Below are 7,662 nucleotides of genomic sequence, written 5' to 3'. Positions count from 1 at the left end.
TTTGTGTTTTATACTTTTGGAATTTTGGTTTTTCATGTTGATTTTAAAATGACCTTTTTCATGTTTGAAATGTACTAACTCGGTTGTTCCTCACAGCAGGTCAACTTGTGTGTGGTTGCAACATTACGGTCCCATTGAGTACATTTTTGGAGAAAGGGACATCAGTTGCACCACAGGGCGGGAGGAGGGTGCAGAGCACGATACATTTTCTCTCTTCGGTAAGCATTTTTTTGTGTTTTATTCTTTTGGAATTTTGGTTTTTCATGTTGATTTTAAAATGACCTTTTTCATGTTTGAAATGTACTAACTCGGTTGTTCCTCACAGCAGGTCAACTTTTGTGTGGTTGCAACATTACGGTCCCATTGAGTACATTTTTGGATAAAGGGACATCAGTTGCACCACAGGGCGGGAGGAGGGCGCTGAGCACGATACATTTTCTTTCTTCGGTAAGCATTTTTTTGTGTTTTATACTTTTGGAATTTTGGTTTTTCATGTTGATTCTAAAATGACCTTTTTCATGTTTGAAATGTACGAACTCGGTTGTTCCTCACAGCAGGTCATCTTGTGTGTGGTTGCAACATTACGGTCCCATTGAGTACATTTTTGGAGAAAGGGACATCAGTTGCACCACAGGGCGGTAGGAGGGTGCTGAGCACGATACATTTTCTCTCTTCGGTAAGCATTTTTTTGTGTTTTATACTTTTGGAATTTTGGTTTTTCATGTTGATTTGAAAATGACCTTTTTCATGTTTGAAATGTACTAACTCGGTTGTTCCTCACAGCAGGTCAACTTGTGCGTGGTTGCAACGTTACAGTCCCATTGAGTACATTTTTGGAGAAAGGGACATCAGTTGCACCACAGGGCGCGAGGAGGGTGCTGAGCACGATACATTTTCTCTCTTCGGTAAGCATTTTTTTGTGTTTTATACTTTTGGAATTTTGGTTTTTCATGTTGATTTTAAAATGACCTTTTTCATGTTTGAAATGTACTAACTCGGTTGTTCCTCACAGCAGGTCAACTTGTGTGTGGTTGCAACATTACGGTCCCATTGAGTACATTTTTGGAGAAAGGGACATCAGTTGCACCACAGGGCGGGAGGAGGGTGCAGAGCACGATACATTTTCTCTCTTCGGTAAGCATTTTTTTGTGTTTTATACTTTTGGAATTTTGGTTTTTCATGTTGATTTTAAAATGACCTTTTTCATGTTTGAAATGTACTAACTCGGTTGTTCCTCACAGCAGGTCAACTTTTGTGTGGTTGCAACATTACGGTCCCATTGAGTACATTTTTGGATAAAGGGACATCAGTTGCACCACAGGGCGGGAGGAGGGCGCTGAGCACGATACATTTTCTCTCTTCGGGAAGCATTTTTTTGTGTTTTATACTTTTGGAATTTTGGTTTTTCATGTTGATTCTAAAATGACCTTTTTCATGTTTGAAATGTACTAACTCGGTTGTTCCTCACAGCAGGTCATCTTGTGTGTGGTTGCAACATTACGGTCCCATTGAGTACATTTTTGGAGAAAGGGACATCAGTTGCACCACAGGGCGGTAGGAGGGTGCTGAGCACGATACATTTTCTCTCTTCGGTAAGCATTTTTTTGTGTTTTATACTTTTGGAATTTTGGTTTTTCATTTTGATTTTAAAATGACCTTTTTCATGTTTGAAATGTACTAAGTCGGTTGTTCCTCACAGCAGGTCAACTTGTGCGTGGTTGCAACATTACGGTCCCATTGAGTACATTTTTGGAGAAAGGGACATCAGTTGCACCACAGGGCGCGAGGAGGGTGCTGAGCACGATACATTTTCTCTCTTCGGTAAGCATTTTTTTGTGTTTTATACTTTTGGAATTTTGGTTTTTCATGTTGATTTAAAAATGACCTTTTTCATGTTTGAAATGTATTAACTCGGTTGTTCCTCACAGCAGGTCAACTTGTGTGTGGTTGCAACATTACGGTCCCATTGAGTACATTTTTGGAGAAAGGGACATCAGTTGCACCACAGGGCGGGAGAAGGGTGCTGAGCACGATACATTTTCTCTCTTCGGTAAGCATTTTTTTGTGTTTTATACATTTATAATTTTGGTTTTTCATGTTGATTTTAAAATGACCTTTTTCATGTTTGAAATGTACTAACGCGTTTTTTCCTGAAGGCAGGTCAACTTGTGTGTGGTTGCAACATTACGGTCCCATTGAGTACATTTTTGGAGAAAGGGACATCAGTTGCACTACAGGGCGGGAGGAGGGTGCTGAGCACGATACATTTTCTCTCTTAAGTAAGCATTTTTTTGTGTTTTATACTTTTGGAATTTTGGTTTTTCATGTTGATTTTAAAATGACCTTTTTCATGTTTGAAATGTACTAACTCGGTTGTTCCTCACAGCAGGTCAACTTGTGTGTGGTTGCAACATTACGGTCCCATTGAGTACATTTTTGGAGAAGGGGACATCAGTTGCACCACAGGGCGGGAGGAGGGTGCTGAGCACGATACATTTTCTCTCTTCGGTATGCATTTTTTTGTGTTTTATACTTTTGGAATTTTGGTTTTTCATGTTGATTTTAAAATGACCTTTTTCATGTTTGAAATGTACTAACTCGTTTTTTCATCACAGCAGGTCAACTTGTGTGTGGTTGCAACATTACGGTCCCATTGAGTACATTTCTGGAGAAAGGGACATCAGTTTCCCAACAGGGCGGGGGGAGAGTGCTGAGCACGATACATTTTCTCTCTTCGGTAAGCATTTTTTTGTGTTTTAAACTTTTGGGGTTTTGGTTTTTCATGTTGATTTTAAAATGACCTTTTTCATGTTTGAAATGTACTAACTCGGTTGTTCCTCACAGCAGGTCAACTTGTGTGTGGTTGCAACATTACGGTCCCATTGAGTACATTTTTGGAGAAAGGGACATCAGTTGCACCACAGGGCGGGAGGAGGGTGCAGAGCACGATACATTTTCTCTCTTCGGTAAGCATTTTTTTGTGTTTTATTCTTTTGGAATTTTGGTTTTTCATGTTGATTTTAAAATGACCTTTTTCATGTTTGAAATGTACTAACTCGGTTGTTCCTCACAGCAGGTCATCTTGTGTGTGGTTGCAACATTACGGTCCCATTGAGTACATTTCTGGAGAAAGGGACATCAGTTTCCCAACAGGGCGGGGGGAGAGTGCTGAGCACGATACATTTTCTCTCTTCGGTAAGCATTTTTTTGTGTTTTATACTTTTGGAATTTTGGTTTTTCATTTTGATTTTAAAATGACCTTTTTCATGTTTGAAATGTACTAACTCGGTTGTTCCTCACAGCAGGTCAACTTGTGCGTGGTTGCAACATTACGGTCCCATTGAGTACATTTTTGGAGAAAGGGACATCAGTTGCACCACAGGGCGCGAGGAGGGTGCTGAGCACGATACATTTTCTCTCTTCGGTAAGCATTTTTTTGTGTTTTATACTTTTGGAATTTTGGTTTTTCATGTTGATTTAAAAATGACCTTTTTCATGTTTGAAATGTATTAACTCGGTTGTTCCTCACAGCAGGTCAACTTGTGTGTGGTTGCAACATTACGGTCCCATTGAGTACATTTTTGGAGAAAGGGACATCAGTTGCACCACAGGGCGGGAGAAGGGTGCTGAGCACGATACATTTTCTCTCTTCGGTAAGCATTTTTTTGTGTTTTATACATTTATAATTTTGGTTTTTCATGTTGATTTTAAAATGACCTTTTTCATGTTTGAAATGTACTAACGCGTTTTTTCCTGAAGGCAGGTCAACTTGTGTGTGGTTGCAACATTACGGTCCAATTGAGTACATTTTTGGAGAAAGGGGCATCAGTTGCACTACAGGGCGGGAGGAGGGTGCTGAGCACGATACATTTTCTCTCTTAAGTAAGCATTTTTTTGTGTTTTATACTTTTGGAATTTTGGTTTTTCATGTTGATTTTAAAATGACCTTTTCATGTTTGAAATGTACTAACTCGGTTGTTCCTCACAGCAGGTCAACTTGTGTGTGGTTGCAACATTACGGTCCCATTGAGTACATTTTTGGAGAAGGGGACATCAGTTGCACCACAGGGCGGGAGGAGGGTGCTGAGCACGATACATTTTCTCTCTTCGGTATGCATTTTTTTGTGTTTTATACTTTTGGAATTTTGGTTTTTCATGTTGATTTTAAAATGACCTTTTTCATGTTTGAAATGTACTAACTCGTTTTTTCATCACAGCAGGTCAACTTGTGTGTGGTTGCAACATTACGGTCCCATTGAGTACATTTCTGGAGAAAGGGACATCAGTTTCCCAACAGGGCGGGGGGAGAGTGCTGAGCACGATACATTTTCTCTCTTCGGTAAGCATTTTTTTGTGTTTTATACTTTTGGGGTTTTGGTTTTTCATGTTGATTTTAAAATGACCTTTTTCATGTTTGAAATGTACTAACTCGGTTGTTCCTCACAGCAGGTCAACTTGTGTGTGGTTGCAACATTACGGTCCCATTGAGTACATTTTTGGAGAAAGGGACATCAGTCGCACCACAGGGCGGGAGGAGGGTGCTGAGCACCATACATTTTCTCTCCTCAGTAAGCATTTTTTTGTGTTTTATACCTTTGGAATTTTGGTTTTTCATGTTGATTTTAAAATGACCTTTTTCATGTTTGAAATGTACTAACTCGGTTGAATCTCACAGCAGGTCAACTTGTGTGTGGTTGCAACATTACGGTCCCATTGAGTACATTTTTGGAGAAAGGGACATCAGTTGCACCACAGGGCGGGAGGAGGGTGCTGAGCACGATACATTTTCTCTCTTCGGTAAGCATTTTTTTGTGTTTTATACTTTTATAATTTTGGTTTTTCATGTTGATTTTAAAATGACCTTTTTCATGTTTGAAATGTACTAACTCGGTTGTTCCTCAAAGCAAGTCAACTTGTGTGTGGTTGCAACATTACGGTCCCATTGAGTACATTTTTGGAGAAAGGGACATCAGTTGCACCAGAGGGCGGGAGGAGGGTGCTGAGCACAATACATTTTCTCTCTTCGGTAAGCATTTTTTTGTGTTTTGTACTTTCGGAATTTTGGTTTTTGATGTTGATTTTAAAATGACCTTTTTCATGTTTGAAATGTACTAACTCGTTTTTTCCTCACAGCGGGTCAACTTGTGTGTGGTTGCAACATTACGGTCCCATTGAGTACATTTTTGGAGAAAGGGACATCAGTTGCACCACAGGGCAGGAGGAGGGTGCTGAGCACGATACATTTTCTCTCTTCGGTATGCATTTTTTTGTGTTTTATACTTTTGGAATTTTGGTTTTTCATGTTGATTTTAAAATGACCATTTTCATCTTTGAAATGTACTAACTCGGTTGTTCCTCACAGCAGGTCAACTTGTGTGTGGTTGCAACATTACGGTCCCATTGAGTACATTTTTGGAGAAAGGGACATCAGTTGCACCACAGGGCGGGAGGAGGGTGCTGAGCACGATACATTTTCTCTCTTCGGTAAGCATTTTTTTGTGTTTTATACTTTTGGAATTTTGGTTTTTCATGTTGATTTTAAAATGACCTTTTTCATGTTTGTAATGTACTAACTCGTTTTTTCCTCACAGCAGGTCAACTTGTGTGTGGTTGCAACATTACGGTCCCATTGAGTACATTTTTGGAGAAAGGGACATCAGTTGCAACACAGGGCAGGAGGAGGGTGCTGAGCACGATACATTTTCTCTCTTCGGTAAGCATTTTTTTGTGTTTTATACTTTTGGAATTTTGGTTTTTCATGTTGATTTTAAAATGACCTTTTTCATGTTTGAAATGTATTAACTCGGTTGTTCCTCACAGCAGGTCAACTTGTGCGTGGTTGTAACATTACGGTCCCATTGAGTACATTTTTGGGGAAAGGGACATCAGTTGCACCACAGGGCGGGAGGAGGGTGCTGAGCACGATACATTTTCTCTCTTCGGTAAGCATTTTTTTGTGTTTTATACTTTTGGAAGTTTGGTTTTTCATGTTGATTTTAAAATGACCTTTTTCATGTTTGAAATGTACTAACTCGGTTGTTCCTCACAGCAGGTCAACTTGTGTGTGGTTGCAACATTACCGTCCCTTTGAGTACATTTTTGGAGAAAGGGACATCGGTTGCACCTCAGGGCGGGAGGAGGGTGCTGAGCACGATACATCTTCTCTCTTCGGTAAGCATTTTTTTGTGTTTTATACTTTTATAATTTTGGTTTTTCATGTTGATTTTAAAATGACCTGTTTCATGTTTGAAATGTACTAACTCGGTTGTTCCTCACAGCAGGTCAACTTGTGTGTGGTTGCATCATTACGGTTCCATTGAGTACATTTTTGGAGAAAGGGACATCAGTTGCACCACAGGGCGGGAGGAGGGTGCTGAGTACGATACATTTTCTCTCTTCGGAAAGCAATATTTTGTGTTCTATACTTTTGGAATTTTGGTTTTTCATGTTGATTTTAAAATGACCTTTTTCATGTTTGAAATGTACTAACTCGGTTGTTCCTCACAGCAGGTCAACTTGTGTGTGGTTGCAACATTACGGTCCCATTGAGTACATTTTTGGAGAAAGGGACATTAGTTGCACCACAGGGCGGGAGGAGGGTGCTGAGCACGATACATTTTCTCTCTTCGGTAAGCATTTTTTTGTGTTTTATACTTTTGGAATTTTGGTTTTTCATGTTAATTTTAAAATGACCTTTTTCATGTTTGAAATGTACTAACTCGGTTGTTCCTCACAGCAGGTCAACTTGTGTGTGGTTGCAACATTACGGTCCCATTGAGTACATTTTTGGAGAAAGGGACATCAGTTGCACCACAGGGCGGGAGGAGGGTGCTGAGCACGATACATTTTCTCTCTTCGGTAAGCATTTTTTTGTGTTTTATACTTTTGGAATTTTGGTTTTTCATGTTGATTTTAAAATGACCTTTTTCATGTTTGAAATGTACTAACTCGGTTGTTCCTCACAGCAGGTCAACTTGTGCGTGGTTGCAACATTACGGTCCCATTGAGTACAATTTTGGAGAAAGGGACATCAGTTGCACCACAGGGCGGGAGGAGGGTGCTGAGCACGATACATTTTCTCTCTTCGGTAAGCACTTTTTTGTGTTTTATACTTTTGGTATTTTGGTTTTTCATGTTGATTTTAAAATGACCTTTTTCATGTTTGAAATGTATTAATTCGGTTGTTCCTCACAGCAGGTCAACTTGTGTGTGGTTGCAACATTACGGTCCCATTGAGTACATTTTTGGAGAAAGGGACATCAGTTGCACCACAGGGCGGGAGGAGGGAGCTGAGCACGATACATTTTCTCTCTTCGGTAAGCATTTTTTTGTGTTTTATACTTTTGGAATTTTGGTTTTTCATGTTGATTTTAAAATGACCTTTTTCATGTTTGAAATGTATTAACTCGGTTGTTCCACACAGCAGGTCAACTTGTGTGTGGATGCAACATTACGGTCCCATTGAGTACATTTTTGGAGAAAGGGGCATCAGTTGCACCACAGGGCGGATGAAGGGTGCTGAGCACGATACATTTTCTCTCTTCGGTAAGCATTTTTTTGTGTTTTATACTTTTGGAATTTTGGTTTTCCATGTTGACTTTAAAATGACCTTTTTCATGTTTGAAATGTATTAACTCGGTTGTTCCTCACAGCAGGTCAACT

The sequence above is a fragment of the Schistocerca piceifrons genome, unplaced genomic scaffold, assembly GCF_021461385.2.
Source record: "Schistocerca piceifrons isolate TAMUIC-IGC-003096 unplaced genomic scaffold, iqSchPice1.1 HiC_scaffold_1887, whole genome shotgun sequence".
Classification (NCBI taxonomy): Eukaryota; Metazoa; Arthropoda; class Insecta; order Orthoptera; family Acrididae; genus Schistocerca; species Schistocerca piceifrons.
This window is presented reverse-complemented; position numbering follows the sequence as displayed.